This window comes from Pinus tabuliformis, chromosome 1_1 (assembly GCF_031772625.1).
Source record: "Pinus tabuliformis cultivar Carrire ecotype Pingquan chromosome 1_1, CPIR1, whole genome shotgun sequence".
In the NCBI taxonomy this organism is placed as follows: Eukaryota; Viridiplantae; Streptophyta; class Pinopsida; order Pinales; family Pinaceae; genus Pinus; species Pinus tabuliformis.
Window position 1 is genome coordinate 892,120,285 of NC_142297.1, and position 19,141 is coordinate 892,139,425.

General features: G+C 36.9%; 1 pseudogene; it reads right to left on the reverse strand.

The window, feature by feature from the left end:
- Nucleotides 1-6,561: 6,561 nt before the first annotated feature.
- LOC149217271 (putative receptor-like protein kinase At1g11050 pseudogene) lies at nt 6,562-8,469 on the reverse strand (annotated as a pseudogene).
- Between the last annotated feature and the right edge of the window lie 10,672 nt (nt 8,470-19,141).

Below are 19,141 nucleotides of genomic sequence, written 5' to 3' on the forward strand. Positions count from 1 at the left end.
ACATAGTTAACCGGGGGTTAGAGGGGGGGGGGTGGGGGTCACAGGGGGTTTGAGGGGTACCCGTAACCCCACTTTATGGGGTCCGGGGTAGCGCCCCAGAAAATTTTGGTTCTGGACCCTATGTTAGGTTAGGCAGACCCACCTATGGTTTTGTGCATGATTTTCACACATGTTTTTGGGTGGACCCACCCATGGTATTGGATGCTTCGGCATGTATAAATATGTATTATTACGTTGAAAGGAACATAATGAAAAATCAAGTTGGTAGTCTCGGTTTTGGGATCCAGGGGAATATATCTGTGTATATGTGTTTTATGTGTTATGCTATTGCATTGTTTATTTTATGTGTTTTAGAATTCGTATGCAGGTAATTTCTGTACGGGGTTAAAACCTACAGTATCCATGTATCTATGTCACTGTTTGACAAGGTCATCAGAAATCATCCTTGTGGAGGAATGATTGCTTACATAAGCGAATGACAGGAAGAGGTTCCTGGCTATGAGGAATCAAGTCGGAAGAGTAGTCATGACAAATCTATGAGGTCAGTATCATGTTTTTATGAGTTGATATTATTTGAGTGTATTATGTCTATGTTATGCACAGGTTATATTGAGGGATACAATAGCGAAATGAAAGCAGTGTATTCTGCAACATGTTGGACAAATATGGATAAGACACTGGAAGCAAGGTTTCTTGGTAAATATAGTGTGGTTGTTGATGTGTGGTACTATTGTTGTTCATATGTTTTATATGGTGTACATGTTGCATCGATGATGTGTGCACATGTGGTGTTGTTTATATATAGTGTGTGTACATGTTGTTTATGCAATGTTATGTATAAGATGGTACATATAGTGTTGTGCGATTGTTGCATATGCGGTGTTGTATACATATTGTACAGTGTGCAATGTTATGTATAAGATGGTACATATAGTGTTGTGCGATTGTTGCATATGCGGTGTTGTATACATATTGTACAGTGTGCAATGTTATGTATAAGATGGTACATATAGTGTTGTGTGATTGTTGCATATGCGGTGTTGTATACATATTGTACAGTGTGCATATGGCGCTCTTTGCATGTTAGATATGTAGTGATATGTACAGGTTGTGTTGCATGCATGTTGTACATGTGGCACTATGTACATATGGTGTTGTGTGCATGATTGTACAGGTGGTGTTGTGTACTTGTTGTATAAGTGGCATTATGTATAGGTGATTATGTGTACATGTCATGCATGTGGCACTATGTACATATGGTGTCACGTACATGTCGTGTGTGTGGTACTGTGTACAGGTGGTATTGTGTGTGTGTTGTACAGTGGTACAGTGTACATGTGGCATTGTGTACACGTTGTGTAGGTGGTTCCGTGTATGTGTGATGTTATGTACACATTGTGGAGGTGGTTGCAGTGTACAGGTGCTACTGTGTACATGTGGTACATATGGTACTGGTGTAGATGCATGTATTGCATGGTGTTGTATGACGTGTGTAGCTATATGCGTGTGATGCACACTATGTGTATGTGCACATAGTTTAGGAGAAGGCATTGGGTGTTTGTTTGGTGTGGAAATCGATACATAGTATGTACATAATAAAGACATAGGTAGAAGCTAAGGATTGATGAAAGGATAAGTATCAACATTTTATTTTAGTTTTATCATGAAAGTGATTTATGATTATGGTATATGATGATTATATGTGATCTATGATTATGGTTTATGATGGTTACATGTGATTCATGATGTTGATCTATGATGGTTGTGTTTTGAGCTAATTTGATGTGATATGTTTACACATGATGATTTGATCAAAGATGTTAGTTTGACTTGTTGTGACACAGAGTAAAAAGGATTGCAATTATAGCTTATTGATGAGCTACCAATGAGGTATGATTTGTGGTTATTTCAATTTATTTGAATTTAATGGAAATTATGTGCTTAGAATAGGAATGCCTAAGCATGCCTGGTTGGGTGGTTGAAATCGACTTCAAGAATTGGCAGCAACAGCAAAAGAAATTGGAACATGCAGTAGTATGCTAGTAGAGTATTTAGGAGCAGGGCCATTGTGGGACACTGGTACCCAATAGTGTACATTTATTTCCATGAGCATTCTATGACCAATATGATGGTTGAGGCAGGTATATGCCTTGGTTGTTTGATCTGCCGATGCGAGGAAGCCTTGCCAAGGGATGGATCGCCCAAGATAGGGGACGTCGGGGAACTTGGAAGGTGAGTGACTGCATGGAAGGGGGTGACCGGATTTCTCGAGGGACTATGTAGTAGAGAAGGGAAGGTTGCAGATATATTGGTTTTTGTCATTAGTATCTCCCAATAGAAGCAAATGCACATTGGGAGTGCGCCCTGGAACAATGAGATGGTAAATTTTTTTTGAGGGGATAAGTGGTGTAGGATTGCAGTGCTGGACATTAGACACATTTGACTATGGCAGTGGATTTTGGACTTCCTGGGTAGGAGGTGAATCCTGGTATTACTTTGAGGGTGGAGGTTTGAGCCTCTGGACTCCCTTGCTGATTGATATGGGCATCATATCCTTTATTTTCTGGTTTAGAAATTGTACATGTGTATAGGGGTTACTATAAATATAGTAATAAAACTCCAGTATGCAGTATGATTGTTATTTGGTTATGTTGTCATGATGTTTTTCTTTTGAGTAGGTCTTTCATTGTAAATACTACAAGGAGCTAAGTTGTAAAGCTTCACGGGAAGTATGTTTTCTTCTTAGCGGTCTTCCTGAGGTCTTGGTGTGGTTTAACACCGAGGATGGTGTCTCCCAATGAGGAGGGTTTTGTAACAACCCTGGTGAAAAGTTCATGTAATAATGTAAATAAAGGCAAAAATAATACCACAAGTAAGGGACACGTATTCCAAGCTTAATGTTGGCAGAGATATCCTAGGATGCATCACTCGATGTGTGTTTTGGCTAAGGAAAATTGGCAAAAGCTAAGGCAAAGGCATTAAAAGGGAAAAATGTGTTTTGGCAAAATTCTAGCAAAATATTCAACTACCTGATTAAATCCCAATCCCAGTGCAAGTAAGAAACCCCTAAATTAGAAAAGATTGTCCATATAGCAATGCAATATAAATATATATAACCAAAATTAATTGTACGACTCCGTAATGAATGTGATGTCCTGTACGGCGCCGCCTAAATAATTGACTGCAAACCAGCCAAATGGAAAAATTTACGAAGATTAAAAAAAACCCTTATCAAAGATTGATAGAAAAACAAATGTCGGTTAAATTAAGCACATCACCCACGGGCTTTATGGCAAACCACGTACCTGCAGGATGCAACCCGGCCATCACTTACTCAAGCGAAAATAGCAAATAAAAATCACATTGAGCATGCTGCGGACCCTTCAGCTTGTCTTTAGAAAAGAGAAACAGCTAAGATCAAAATCGTTGGTCTGCCACCGCCTTAGATTTCATTCCTACTTTATTTATTTCTTTCCATTTGACAACAAAATAAAATCGGTTTGCAAAACAATTCACACACAGTAAATAAAAAATAAAAGAGAAAATGCAATCAAACCAAAACACCCCATACCATAAAAAACCCATAAACAAAAGGGAATCAACATGGCCATGCTGCTAAATGAAGAACGTCAAACAAGCCAAGCCAAGCCAAAACCACAATGTTAAAGAAGCTGAGATGAAATCGCTGCAGTGCTTGTTTGCTTTTGGGAAGGGCTTTAAATAAGCTCAATTTCCAACTGTCACTAACTCCACACGTTTAAATTAATCTAAATCTTTTTGTGGGGCCGCATTTTTCCTTGCTGAAATCCAGATTAAAATTTTTAGTAAATTATGTTGTTATTTAGCAGAGAAAACATTTATGTCACGATTCACAAATTTTTACCAAGTTTAAATTTAGTTGTTCAAGATTAAATTTAAATTGTTGCACTAAGAGGATGTAAAGTTCGCTAAATATGGGTTTACTAACTCCACACATTTAAATTAATTTAAAGCTTTTTGTAGGGCCGTTTTTTCCTTGGATCAAAATTTATATTAAATTATGCTGTGTGGCTGTAAGAAATATTTAGTGGAGAAAACAATAATGCCATTCGATTTAGTGCATTATATGTTCCTTTGCCCAACGACGCCACAGGCGTGCGTTGTAGAACTCAAAGCCGTTTATTAAAATACCATAAAGCCAAATCATGCCCTGGAATGTGCCAATATGATAACCACGGCATTACACGTGCACGCCCACAAAAGCGAACAGAACCCACCAGTCTGCATGGATTACACTTGCAAACTCAGGAAAGCCAAGAAAATTGATAAGTGGAATATGAGTCCATTTGGGAGGGAGTGCCGAGAATCTTCGTTTTCTGTTTTGTTTTGAAACTCCAGCACTTGTTGGGTTCGATAGGCACCCACGTTAGCGGGTATAGTGTATCTGGTTACAGTGGGGGTTCAGACTCCATTGTTGCTGCGTTTCGATTTCTCTCTGGTGTTGGCTGCAAAATCATTCGGCTGATGGACGTGAGATTAGTTTAATCCCACGTGTAGGGGAAAAGCCACGTTGACCCAATTTTGTGCATGCACTGAGCTCTGTGTTATTTCAGCCAAAGATAAAGGAGGCAGGAAAGAGCACCTACGGTATGAGATAACCCCTGATTCGGCCGTTCTGAAAATCAGCAGAGTTACAACGTGAAAATATTGCTACTGCTCTATTCCCCCCAAAAAAAAGAGGTGATCACCCCGTGGAGGCTGCATCTTTATCCTCGATTAGGGTTCTGATTTTGCAGAGTTTGTCCGATTAAAAAAAATAGTGGAGGAAGTGGGCGAGGCCGGTCTGTCAGAAGATGATCACAGTGATGAAACACTGTTGAGAAAATTCTACGAGTCTTTGCATTATGAGACGGATGAAGAGAAGTACGATGCTAAAGTTGGAGAATATTTTCACCTCGGACCGCGTCTTCCCCATAAAGAACAGGTCGGACAGCTTCTGCCCCTCAAGAAACATCTCGAGAAAGACCAGGTATAATAATTTTCTTTTCTCCTTTTTTCCGAACATTGCGGCAATGAAAATTGTTCTGAGATTGTGGATTTTTATTATTTAATATCTGAAAATTGTTCAGAGATTGTGGATTTTCGAATGTTAGGATTTTCGAAACAAAATTTATGAATTTTTTTTAAAAGATTGTAGATTTTTGTTTTGAAAATACATAAATAAATTCAATCGTCCTCGAAAATTTATAAAACGCTCTAATTATCCCAATTGTACATTTTAACATTCCAGAAAACCCTTACTGAACTTATGATTACACTCTGCATCCGAAAATGTTGTTTCATGCGTTCTTTTCTTTAGCATTTGAAATTACAAATAAATCTTAACCGACGAAAAACTGATATGATATGACTTGTTAGGAGGACGAGAGCTTGCCAAGATGGAAAGAGCAACTCTTGGGTAGGTCAGTTTGGAAGTTTGGTATAGGACTCTTATCCAAATTATGTATATTGTTAGAGATTCTAGCTTATTCACTGAAACAAGAAATGTTGTATCAAAAATTTTTCATATTTGTATTGGTTCTCGTGTTGCTTACCTCGCTTGCCTTGTCTTTTGTGGTGTAGGTGCAGAAGAAAGGAGTCTCCATTTCTGCTACTCCTCCATTGCTGCCACTCTTGCCATTGCATGAATTTATCCAGTCTGCTAAAGATTACGAGTGCATCTTCAGAACCTCGATGCAGGTTAGTTCATGCCTCTAACTCCACCAAAAAATTAGAAGAGTTTTTCCCGAAGGTAATGGAGCTGAGGCGCAGGGAGAGGAGAGATCTGTATTTTAAAAGAGGCATGGGCTCAGCGAACGCAGGTGCATGCATCTTGCCACGAAGCAATGGGTTGTTAGCTTGCCACCACGAAGCGATGTGCTGTCAACTAAAATACTTTGGATAAAAAGTAGGCCAAACGTTTGCATAAGCCTTTCGATAAAATGTTCTATGTCCAAACTTTGGATAACAAAAACTTTCCATATCTGAAAACTTTGGATATTTTACTTTTACCCAAACATAAATGTCTTGAAAGCTGCCAAGCCCCCAATAAGACCCTCAACTTTGTTGTCCAATCAGAAATTACATGATAAATTTTATATTATTTTCTAATATGAAAACTTTGGTTAAAGTTGCGATGCACATCAATATTTTGGGTCAAACAGAGGATTAATACGCCGTCAACGCTCAATCGATCGCTAAGAGTCCCAGGCATGGACTAAAAAAATGGGATGACATTGTATCCGTCGAGCTTTGGTAAAATCACAACAGGAGTTGGACAGAATATCTATTGAACATACACAGTCGTCTGGTTATTACAATGCCAGTAAAATCAGAACGGGAGTGCGATAGAATATCTCTGGAACATACACAGTCGTCTGGTTACCTAAAAAAAATGCTTTCTATTACAAATTTCGCATACACATTCATCTGGTTACTACAATGCCAGTAAAATCACAATGGGAGTGCGATAGAATATCTCTGGAACATACGCAGTCAATTGGTTACTAAAAAAAATGCTTTCTATTACAATTTTCGCATGCTTGAATTGATGTCGGCCAACAATGCTTCGGTGAAGAATAAACCAAAACCCTAAGGCAGGCGAATGAAATTGTTGTGAGTCCTTCAAGTGGTGCTGTTTTCACGGCTGAGAGATTGGTAAGAAATAGGCAAAGGCCTGTCCGGTATCTCAGGAATCTCTATGTCCCCTTCCAACATCTTCAGCGCTTCTGCAATCGTCGGTCTGTGAGCCACCATAACATGGGAACACAGAATACCCACTGAAACGAACCTCGCCATGACGTTCACAGGCCCACGGTTCCGAATCCTTTCATCGATTACTTCAACACCTTTGCCTGCTTTGACGAGCTTCCATGCCCAATCTGTAATAAGGTAATCGGAGGCTGATTCCAGGGAGGTATCCAAAGCTTTTCTGCCGCTTATGAGCTCCAATAACACAGCGCCAAAGCTATAGACATCACTCTTTTCTGTGAGGCGGCCATAGAGAGAGTATTCGGGGGCTAAGTAGCCGTGCGTTCCTGCTACTTTAGTAGTCATATGGGATTCTCCCTCTACTAATTTTTTTGCGAGCCCGAAGTCGGATACACAGGCATTCATCTCGCCGTCCATCAGAATGTTAGCAGGTTTGATGTCTCTGTGATAAATCGGGGGTTGAACACTGCCGTGAAGATAAGCTAAGCCCTTCGCAGTCCCCATGACGCTGTTCTTCCGTTGCGTCCAGCTCAGTGAATCCTTCGACTTTCGTCCAAAGAGATGATCATCCAGACTTCCATTGGGCATGTAATCGTAAATCAGAAACCGCTGGTGCCCCGCGTTGTCGTCACTGGCAACGCAGCAGCCTTTCAAGGCAACCAGATTTCGGTGCCTGATGTGGTTGATAAACTCCACTTCGTTTAAGAATTCTGCATCCCCTTCGGCAGAGCAGTTTCTGATGCACTTCACGGCCACCGGCTGACCGTTGAGAAGCGTTCCCCTATACACAGTCCCGAAACCCCCTTGACCGATGAGGTTGTCCGAGCTGAAATTGTGGGTCGCAGCCTTGATCTCTTCTATGTTGAACCATACTAAGTCCGTGGTAGGTTTCACTTTCATGGTTGCCCGCAAAAGGTCTCTGTTCCTCTTTACGAACTGCGTGTGTGCGGCATCGCGGTTTCTCCTCGCCCTCAACAGATAAATACTCAGAAACGCCGAAAGAGAAATGACCACCACAGCACCCGCAGACGTGGAAATTAAAACCAGACGGTTGTTATTCTTCGATTTGGGCAGGAGAATGGGCAATCTGATTACACAGGAAGCGGTTTTCGGGTTCTTTGGCCCCAATTCATTCACCTCCGCAGCATAGCGAACTGCAAAGTCGAAGCATGGGTGACTGGTAGTATCGGTGGCATTTTTATTCATTCGGACTAATCTGCTGGTGACCTGCTGAATGCCATTAACGCATAAACCACAAACACGTAAGTCGGAGAGATCCCCCTTGCACGACGAATCAATTGCTGTGAAACCCAACCGATCAATCCAATCCCGTTTCGTCTGTATGCCATCGCACAGGCTAGGTCTGGACACAAACTTTGATGTGTCGTTGAGGCAGCGGGGAACCAAGGTGGGGGAAAGAGCCGCCCTGCGCAGTGAAGAAACCTGTTGCTGGAATTCATTGAGGCAAGCATCGGCGGAGGCATGGTCGGGGAACCCGAACATGGAGGAGTCTCTGAGATGCTGAGCTACGCCTACGGAAAATAAACTGAATAATGACTGGCAGCAGTTCGCATCATCTGCCTGGCAGCAACCCGAGTTCCATGGAATTCGGTGGACGTAGTTAAAATCCGTGGGACATGAGGCCCCGCTCCCCTTAACGACAATGAAGAACTGCAATAGTACTGGCAAGCTTATGATAATCTTCATAACTATTATTCTTTCTCTGGACTGCCCTGACAATAATTTGTTGCAGCAGTTGTTTTCCCCTCGGCGTTCCTCCAGCTCTTATTATAATCGACACGATTGACCATTGAAATCTGGTGCTGCAGAGTCCATTGAGTAAAAACAGTTTAATATTTAAAGAATACGACTTTGAATTTTACCCTCACTCTGAAATCTGGTGCTGCAAAGTCCATTGAGGAAAAAATATTTAATATTTAAAGAACACGACTTTGAATTTTAGCCTGACTCTGAAATATGGTGCTGCAAAGTCCATCGAGTAAAAAATATTTAATATTTAAAGAATACGACTTTGAATTTTAGCCTGACTCTAAAATCTGGTGCTGCAAAGTCCGTTGTTAAAATCATTTGGAATAGTGTTTGGTTTGGGCATACCAATCTCTTAGTATGATTGGATGGATTTTTTTATTGATAATAAATTATAAAGCTTTTTAATAGAACATGTGGTGTGATGAAGATATGTGATTGAAATTAAGTTAAAATAATTATAAGAAATCAAAGTGGTTATAAAAATATTTAGATTATTTGGTTTTGGTTTAGTTTAATTTATACATGAAACATCTTTTTTTTTTCATTATTATTTTTTAAGTTAATTTTAATTAAAAGTTGATGAATTTTAAAAAATCTGCATAATTAGAGTGCCCAATGAATTTTTAAGAGTTTTGAATCTATTTATACATTTAAAAATGTATTTTAAACAACATAAGATTTTAAAAATCCATAGGAAAATTAGTTATTAGTTAGAAATTCCATATGAAAAAATCCTACCATAATAGAGATAGTATTACCCAAACAATCTGAAATGATTTTGACTATGTGACTTAATTTTTATTATTAAATTTAAAATTTACAAGAAAAAATGCAAAATTATTGAAATTGAAATTGTTTGCTTTTCAAAATTCATGACCACACTTGAAAGTAAAAACTAATAATTACAGTGGGTTTAAGTGCAAATCCAGCGATCAGTAGAAAATCAACGGCACAGGGCGGGAGGAACGAGAACTGTCCGATGGGATAGATCGATGGTCTTCGCTTGGCGGAAGAGCACGCAAATTAATTCACGCGGAAATGGTTTCTCGAAGCACAAGTGGTATTTCGGGCAGGGTCTAAGTGGTAACCGATTTTTCGAAAAAGGCCTCTGATTCCACTCTTCAAGCGACATGTAGCAGCGAGGAGGAGAGAGAAAATCGCTTTTCAGGCGTTTAATCCTTGTGCTACTTGTCCACCCGAAATCAGCGTGGACCGTTGGATCCACGAAGGGCAGATCAACAATGGAGGTTTGGTCGTGCTAGTGGTTGTTCGGTGTTCAGAGGAAGGAGGTGGAGTTGGAACTGGGATTCGCGGATATCTGATTTAGCGTTTCGACTTTAGCGGTTGGATCATTGAATGTGATGAATGGCAGTTTTTTATGGTTGCGGATGTATTATTTTTGATGTCAAACCTTATGGGTTGCGGGTCGGATTTTGTGTATTTCCTGTGTAATAGAGTGAATGGTTCCGAGTTTTAGAGGTTTGAAGCCAATAACTCTTTTGATAGGTTATGTGGACCATTTTTTGGTAAAAGAAAGAACTTTGGTTTACCCTGTAACATATGTAATGTACTTGTTCCGTTAATAGAAAGCTTCATTCTTACTTGACCAAAAAACAAACTAACAATTAGGAATAAAAATAATTTAAACTCCATTAATATTAGCGAACTCATCAATATTATAAAAAAAACCTGTGTAATAAATTTGAATTTTTTTACATTCCGACAAAATGATCTTCTAACTAACACCCTGAAAATATTTTTAAATCATATTCCAAAATTTAATAATATAATAAATAAAACTAACATTTAAGTATTAAGGGTTTTCCTCACTACGTTATATTAGATATCGTTCTTAGGATTCAACTGTATTAAGTCATTCATCTATGAAAATGGTCATAAATGAATGACTTAAGACAATTAAATCCCAAAAATGATATCTAAAACTAACATTCTAAAATAGAAACCACTTTCATAATAAAACTAAAATTTACTTAAAAATTATATATTTTTTAATTTACATAACAAATATATTTTGATATAATATTAAATTACTTATTAAATTTTAATTTTAAAATTATTATAATATTAATAATATATTTTATTTTTATTTTAATAAGGTAAATTAAATATAAAAGTGAATTTATTAATATTTAAAATAAATAATTAATAAATTTATTATCAAACATTCATTAACATTTACTTACAAAACAACCGCCTCTTACATTCATTACATTTACTTACAAAACAATCGCGTTTTAAAAATATATTTAGCAAAAATATTACAACGTTGCCGTTTCAAAAAAATTGAAAATAAAAACAATTTAAATAAACTTATATTAACTGTAAAAATTTAAAATAAATAAAAAAAATTTGCATTAATGGCATTGGAGCATTTCACGTTGGAGATGTAAGAAATTACAAATTTGTACTATTAATATGGGAGCTTAAAATATTTGTTAAGGACCACTTAAATCATAAATTAATTGCAATGTTCTTTCCCATGTAAAAGAGGACGCATGTTTCTTCAATTATTCCCTTGATAAACGCGTCTCTTTTATCTCAACCTCTGACACACAGACACCGCATTCTTCGCCATAAACTAAATCCCACCTCCGCCCATGTTTAACCGGATGTTGAAATATTCCATTTCGGACTTTTTGAAAGCTTTTCCGGCGATTTTTTCCGGTGAAAATCTGGCAGTAATTTATTGAAATCGAAGTTTGATAACTATTTTCTGCACAATGAAAGCGTCCCAGGGGTTTTTCAGGGTGCTGAATCCGAATATGCAGTTAAAAAACCATTTTAACTGCAACAAATCATGATTTCATCTCAATTTCTTCTGCCGGATTCCGTCACCGGAATCTCAAAAAATCGCATTATAGACCACTCCCTTTCATTTCGTTTTAATTTCAGTGCGTTTCAAAACAAAAAATTGGCCGGCACAGAGACGTGCCGGTCGCTGCTGCCACTTCAATCGCCGCATGTAGAAATTCAAAAGGCGCCCACTGTAAGTCCAATAAATACGCCATGTTCTGTACCGGCTGACCTGGCGAAGGGACTCCCTCTTTCGTGGCACTTGTCAATACTCTTCGCCTTGACGCAGCAGCGAACGACAATTTCATTTGATCGAATTTCTCCTTTCTCTGACTATCTTTTTGTTGGCAATTTAATTTTCATCCGAGTTTAATATTGAATTCATCGGTAGATGTATTAAAGAGATTTAGAATTGTTGGTGAAGGAGCACTTTGTTAAGGTGCTCTGTAAGCAAAGGTCACTGGTTCTAGTCTTGTTAATACCAAAAAATCCAGCATAGTTTTCGTTGGTGCGGTTTGTGATCCCCGGGTGACTTTGACGGCTTAAGGTGTTCCCTAACCAAAGGTCACTGGTTCTAGTCTTGTGTGATCCCCGGGTGACTTTGACGGCTTAGATGCCCCTGAGTCGTGGCCTCATCTCTGGGTGACTTTGACGGCTTAGATGCCCCTGAGTGGTGACCTCTCAGCGACAGGGTAAGCCTGATTTTCAGGATTCACTCACGTATCAACCAAAAAAGGAATTCATTGGTACATGTGAGTTCATCTATCATAAACATTAAAATATTTATTTTATTTTATTTTTCATTATTTATTTTATTATTTTTTTTTCATTTTGGTTAAAAAATCATGAAATTTAACTAAATTTTTATTTTATTTTAAATTATTATTTTTATTATTATAAAACATGTAACAAGATTTTAACATTTATATATATGGCTATTTTATTAAAGAAATTTTTATTTTTTAAAGAAGATTTATTATAACATTATGAGCCAATATCATGGCTAATCAATACCACATGTCCATAAAATGATAAAATGATAAAATTATGTCATTTTACAGTCAAAATATTTTTTATATGTCAAGGGTAGAACTTAACTCCATCACCACGAGTGTTTGATTCCTGAAACTACATGTTTAGTCCATTGTTGATGAAGCTAGAAGAATACTTGGCTCGTGGTCAATACATGAGGCCTCGTTATATTCTGTTTATAGGCAATTAGATATACTCTGGGTATTTGGTTTACAGGGAACTAGATATACTCTTGTCTTCCCTAGATTACTCATAGATCCACCATGGTCAAAAATATATATTTTAGTTTACTTTAATTTTATAATCTTTTTTAATTAAATTGAAAAGCAAAGAGGGTATAAATTGAGTTTGACTCAAATATCAACCCTCTACCTCTACTATTATGAGAAATTTTTAACTATGTTTGACATAAATATCAACCCTTTACCTCTACTATTATCTACTATTATGAGAAATATTTAGTGGAGATGTCATCCATCTATTAATTTATCAAATTAAAAAATTGGAAATCTTCATATTATATATATATATATATATATATATATATATATATATTTACAAATTGTGTATTTTGATTTAAAGTGGATACCTCATCCATTATTAAGGATATATAATTTATTATTAATTTTTTTTTGTAAGTTTGGTAAGACTACATTTTCATCATGTCCAATTTCTAACCCCAAAATAGCTCATGATTTGAACCCAAAATTTTCACAACCATTGATACTTAAACTACTAAAAAAAAAATCATTATTACAATTATTTTGTTTGATTTAGTATAAATTTTTAATTTCCAAAGTTAAAAATTTTAACATTAAAAACCAGTGAAATAGCTCAAAAGCCGAAGAAAGCTGGTTGAGCTCCCTTTTAGTCTAAAAATAAGTGTAACATTTCCGATAAGCACCCTATCAAATAATTATTAAATACATGGCAATTTTTTTTAAATGAATATTTAAATTACTTGTTATAATTAAAGGTTAAACCAAGAATTTACTTGAAGAGAAACCATTTTATCACCGTCTCAATGTCTATTTCGTTTTCCTGTATCAAGAAACAATGTAATATCTTTTACCCAATTTGCACTGGAAAAAAGTATTGAGTTATTCTCGGCCACACATTAGTACTTGTATTCATAACAACACACTTTTGCGAGACTCAAGGTCGTGGTTATGCTAGGTAAATGACCTAACATAAATTCACACATATATTGTAAATAATAATTATTAGCTTTTTACTAATGTTGAGCATATCAGTATGATAACCTTATAATATTATGCCGCCACACATATCCTAGCATCGTGATTACCTTATAATACCTATATCGCTGCGCAAAAGATATAATTGATACTTTGTTTTCCTTGGTTCTCGTTCATGGGTTTTGATATAAATATCTGAATTGTGTTTGTGAATTGTGTTTGGTTCTCGTTCATGGGTTTTGATATAAATGTCTGAATTTTGTTTGAAGTGTGTTTGATGTGTAAATGTTTTGAAAGATTTTGTGGCGCTTTACTTAATTTTATATTAGTAAAGAAACACACTTTACTTAACTCTACATAGTAAAAAAATACACTTTATCTAACTCTACAATAGACCAAATTATACTTAACTATTTACTAAGTGTTAGAATATCCTAACAATTTTATAATTTTTTCTAATATAAAAATTACTTTTTAATTTTTCCTTTATAAAAATTACCATATTTTTGTAATTTCATACTAAAATTACTAATTTACTTTTACTAATCCTGCCATGAACTTTGTCTTTCCATTATTTTAATTTTTCATGAAGGCTACCGAGTTCCATTAAAATGTTGGATCTTTGCCTTTTCTCTTTTTTGAGTTACAGAGACACGAATTGCGGTGGCCATTGGAACTGTGAATATCGAAGGTGACAACCCACTCGAGTCGGTGGAAAGCTTTGAGCCCGTTGAAATTGGAATCTATGGGCGACAACGCACAATATAAAATCCGAATGGGATGAATTATTCACTGTACCGAACTGAAACAATGAATTTACAAACAAAAAATTGTTGGAACGACCGAACTTGGTAACTAGGGTTTGTAGTCGATGTGAAGGAGCCATGTGGTAGGATATCGCATGTTCGACCACGACCATCCACACGATCTCGTACTCTTGATGGCAGCGATCAACTTAGTCTTAATTGGTGACAGGAATGAAATTTGGTACCATTAGGGTAAATCACCTACCCTCTACTCTCTTTGCATTGTGTCATTTGCATTTTCCTACAGGAGAACTGGGCTCTGCAACTCTGGAGGAAACATGGGAAAATAGAAGGTAAAACCACACGCTTTCAAGGTTACCTCCATGGTTTCGTTTGTTTTGAAAGGTTTTCGACGAAGACCAAGTTTATGTCTACCGACAAAAGCAGGTTTTTCGAACCATGTCCATACCGACTTTGTACTTCCTCTTTTAGTTGGTTTTCTTTATAATTTCTTCGCATGAATTTTAGCATAGAGTCGAACTTTTAATTCTTGACATTTGTGTTCTTGGCAGGGAAAAATCGTGACTTCTTTTTGGGGTTCAGTCGCAGAAACCAGGCCTTCTATAGCATTCTGGCCTCACCCCCTGTTTCTCATGGCTTCATGGTAGGTAAACACTCTAACCGACAACTTAAATCTTTAAAGATAGCTCAGCGTTCTTACCAGTTGGGTTTCCCTCTATTTTTGTTATGTTAATTAGGTGCGATTCCCATTCAGATTTGGAAGTAATCTTGGGATTTTCGCTTACCCTTCTCCAAGGTAATGCGCTAGTTTTGAAAAAAAAACTTCATTTATAATTATTCTTGTATATATTTCTTCAGCAGTTGTCTATAATGCGACTTTTCGGAAGTTTTTCTGGTGGGTTTTTCTGGTCAAAATCCCGCAGCAATTTATTGGAATTCCAAGTTTGATAGCTAGTTTCTGCACAATGAAAGCGTCCCAGGGGTTTTTCAGGGTGCTGAATCCAAATATGCAGTTAAAAAACCATTTTAACTGCAACAAATCAAAATTTAATTTCAATTTCTTCCGTCAGATTCCGTCACCAAAATCTCCAAAAAATCGCATTATAGACAACTCCATTTCTTCATGGCCCAAAGTTTGACTAAAGGTTTCTACTTATAGGTTAGCCCTTGACCCATATTTTGGGTTTCATTCAAAAGGTGCATGCAGGGTTCATTTGCTTTTGAGGTCGCTCATTTTCATCCTAGCTCTTATGGGTAACTCATCTTTCTTTGTGCTTCTCACAGGTCTCGAGGCAATTACTCATGTGTTCGGCTTTGTCCCGTCAAACTGCATTATTTTTACAAGGGTTAGTTCCTATTTAATTTGTGTAAATCCCTTGAGGGTTCCATTTGGACAGAAGGCAGACAGCCCAACTTCGATAGCTAGAGGCTATAATTTTTAAATAAGTGTCTCCACTTTAATGTTGAAAAAATTTCTTATATATTTTTAGTTTTGGTTACGATTGAGACTTTTATTGCCAACTATTGTAACTCCCTTTTCAAGAATGACTATATTGTACACATTTATTTTATTCTAGTGTAAACTTTAATATCTTAAGGACTATGAGTTTTATGGCAATATTTGATAGTTCTCTTTAATATCGTAAGGACTATGAGTTTTATGGCAATATTTGATAGTTCTTTACTTTTTTTCTATTCATGTGGAAAATGACTTTCTTTAAGACGCTTTCATCATGCACGCCATGTTGTCAATATAAATAGTTATAGTCTTTTTATGCATCACATACCTATACAGATAGTACGATTATTATCTTGGTTTAGAAGTAAGTTTATAGGCCGAAAGGTCTTGTTGGATCCTGTCAAGGGTTTCTACTTAGGGTTTTCTTTAGAGCCTTAATATTATTATATTCAATGAATGCATGTTATTGGTAGGTCGATGAGGTTTTTATTTTCTCGTTAATAGCCCAAGATATGCCAACCTTGGTTATAGTTTTTTTGTTCTCTAATCTTTCTGTTTCTCTACAACTTAGATATGCATATTAGTTCATAAGCAAGTGGAATGATAACCTTCTAGTGTTAATTGTTCACATGTATTTATTTTATTGTTTTCTGGGTAACACCTAATCCAACCAGCTTGATTTGGCTTTCCTACTCTTATATCTACCTATACAATAGATGTCATTGCTTGGCTCCTGGGTGGTGTTCCCTCACTCAAATTTCTTTAGTAAGAGGAACATTTAGAGATTAAATTTTCAGATACCCCATTTTAAAACTTCTGTCACCAACTGTCAGTTCTCTTTGTTGAGAAATGACGACAAGAAATTCCAGTTTAATTTGTCCTTGAATTAAACTTTGAATTAAAATCGAATTCTATTCTCATAGCAACTTGTAAATAGTTAATTAAGTTTAATTAACTTAATTAGATTAGGAATTTCGATTTGGAAGTTTTTTTGTAGTCATGTATATGTTCTCCCTAAGTTTTAGCGGTCCAGGATGAGTTTATTTGACTTGTAATTAGATTAACTCAGTTTATTGAGTTATGATAAGTTAAATTAGTTCTAACTATTTGTGGAACTAATAGAGGACTAACAGTTAGTTGGTGCACTTGTGCATCCACAAGTGTTACTCTAGTTAACTAAAGATTCCCTTGTGAGAAACTCATGCATGTCAATTCAGAGAAAGATCTAGTTGAGAATAGAGTGCAGGGACATTGTACTATCAGTTGTATGATTTACTGAGTTGTAAATATCAGGCATGCAATCAGAGAAGGACCTATGTTTGGATTGCACAGTTTTGTAAGCATGAATTCCCTTTAAATACAGGAAATTCATCCTAGGAATTGCGTAAGGAAATAGGGGCTTGGCAGACAATGGAAATTGGCTAAGTGTTGGCTAATAGCGAGCTTTTGAGGTAGAGAGTTGAGCATACTTGTGTGAAATTGTTCTTGCGAGAAAAGGCTTTGTATCTTCACTCATATTTCTGATTTAATGCAATACAGATAGGCGGGGTTTTGAGTTGTGGCTTTCCTCAGGGAAAACTTACCGTGTTATGTGCCATTGATTTGCCTTCTTCTTGTTCATATTGTTTTCATCGATCTATTGGCTTCCGCTGGTTGAAAGTATAAGTAGATTCTTGTCCTATGCTTTAGTAAATTGCATAAGCTTGTGAATCTACCATAAAATATACATGGTATCGGAGCTGAATTCAATATACTAGAGGAGAATTCGAAGTTTTTAGTTTTAGTTTACAGGTGAAATTTGAATTTGTAATACATACTTCAGATGTAATTCGTTGATCAAGACATTCCTAAGCCAGCAACATCAGATGCACAGAGTCTGGCTGAATGGAAGAAGTGTGTGGTGAAGGTGAGGCAGATAATCCTTGAGGGAGCTCAAGACCACATTGTCTCGAGTCTCCATGGCAAGGAAACTCCGTATGCTATGTGGAAATCATTGATGGACTTGTATCAAAACAACAGTGACCAAAAGAAATTGGCACTAAAGGACAAACTTCGAAAAATAAAAATGGAGAAAGGCGAGACTATTCCAAAATACTTGACCAAGTTCACTGAATGTCGTGATGAAATTGGAAGTGTTGGAACCATGGTTTCCAAGGATTATATGGTGATTATTTCTCTTCTGGGACTCCCAAAGAGTTCACATAGTTATCAGGACACTTTCAATGGTTGAGAGAAGTTTCCAGATTGGGAATGACCGTGGTCGGATTTGATGCAAGAGGAGATCATGAGAAACACCAGGGATGGCTCTTCATCAAACACTGAAGATGAAGAGAACTGTGCCTTAGTGATTAAGGAAAATAAGGGGAAATGGAAAGCTTCCCATTCCAAATAAGATTCTTTCCATGGAGGTAAGAAGAAAGACATGACGAAAGTGAAATGCTTTCATTGTCATGAGTTGAGCCATTTTGCTACAAATTTTCCACTCAAGAAGTCTAAGAAGAAGTCCTCAAGGGGAGCGACGGGTGAGGCTTTGGCCTCTCAATTCAAATTTGACTTTTCCCTCATTGCATGCATGGTGTCATAAATGATGGGAAGTGTATGATACTTAGATAGTGGAGCTTCATTCCACATGACTGGCAACAATGAGTTATTCAGTGACTTGGAGGAGAAAGATCTCCCGATGCATATTGAGATGGGTGATGACGAGAGGTATAGTGCTACTAAATTGGGCATGGTTACGTTTTAGAGGGAGTATGGGGCTCCACTCACCTTGAATAATGTTATGTATGTGCTCGGGTTGAAGAAGAACTTGGTATCTGTTTCCATGCTTGAGGATAGAGGCTATGATGTGATCTTATCAAAAGGAAAGGCGTTCCTTCGACACATAGCCATGGGTCAAGTAAAGAAGATAAGGATTCGGCTTAAAAATCTCTATAAGTTGGAGGTAGAAGATTGTGCTGCTTTGAGAAAGAAAGAAGAGATGGTGCAGAGCCGAGACATTGGCGAGTTGTGGTATAGGCGATTGGGCCACTTGCATCATGGGGATTTGAAGATCATACAGCAAATCTCCACTGGTTTTCCCAAAGGTACACTAAAGCAAGTTGATACATGTAAGGGGTGTACTTTTGGTAAATACACAAAGTCTTCCTTTAACGACAAAGACAGTTGAGTAGAGGCTATTTTAGAGCGAGTCCATTCAGATGTGTGTGGACCATTCTTGACAGCATCCACAGCCAAAAACAGGTATTATGTTATATTTGTTGATGACTTTTCTCGAAAATGCTTGATATTTTTCATGCAAAAAAAGGATCAGACCTTCACAAAGTTTTGTGAGTTTAAATAATTAGTGGAGAAAGAGTTTGGAAAGAAGGTTA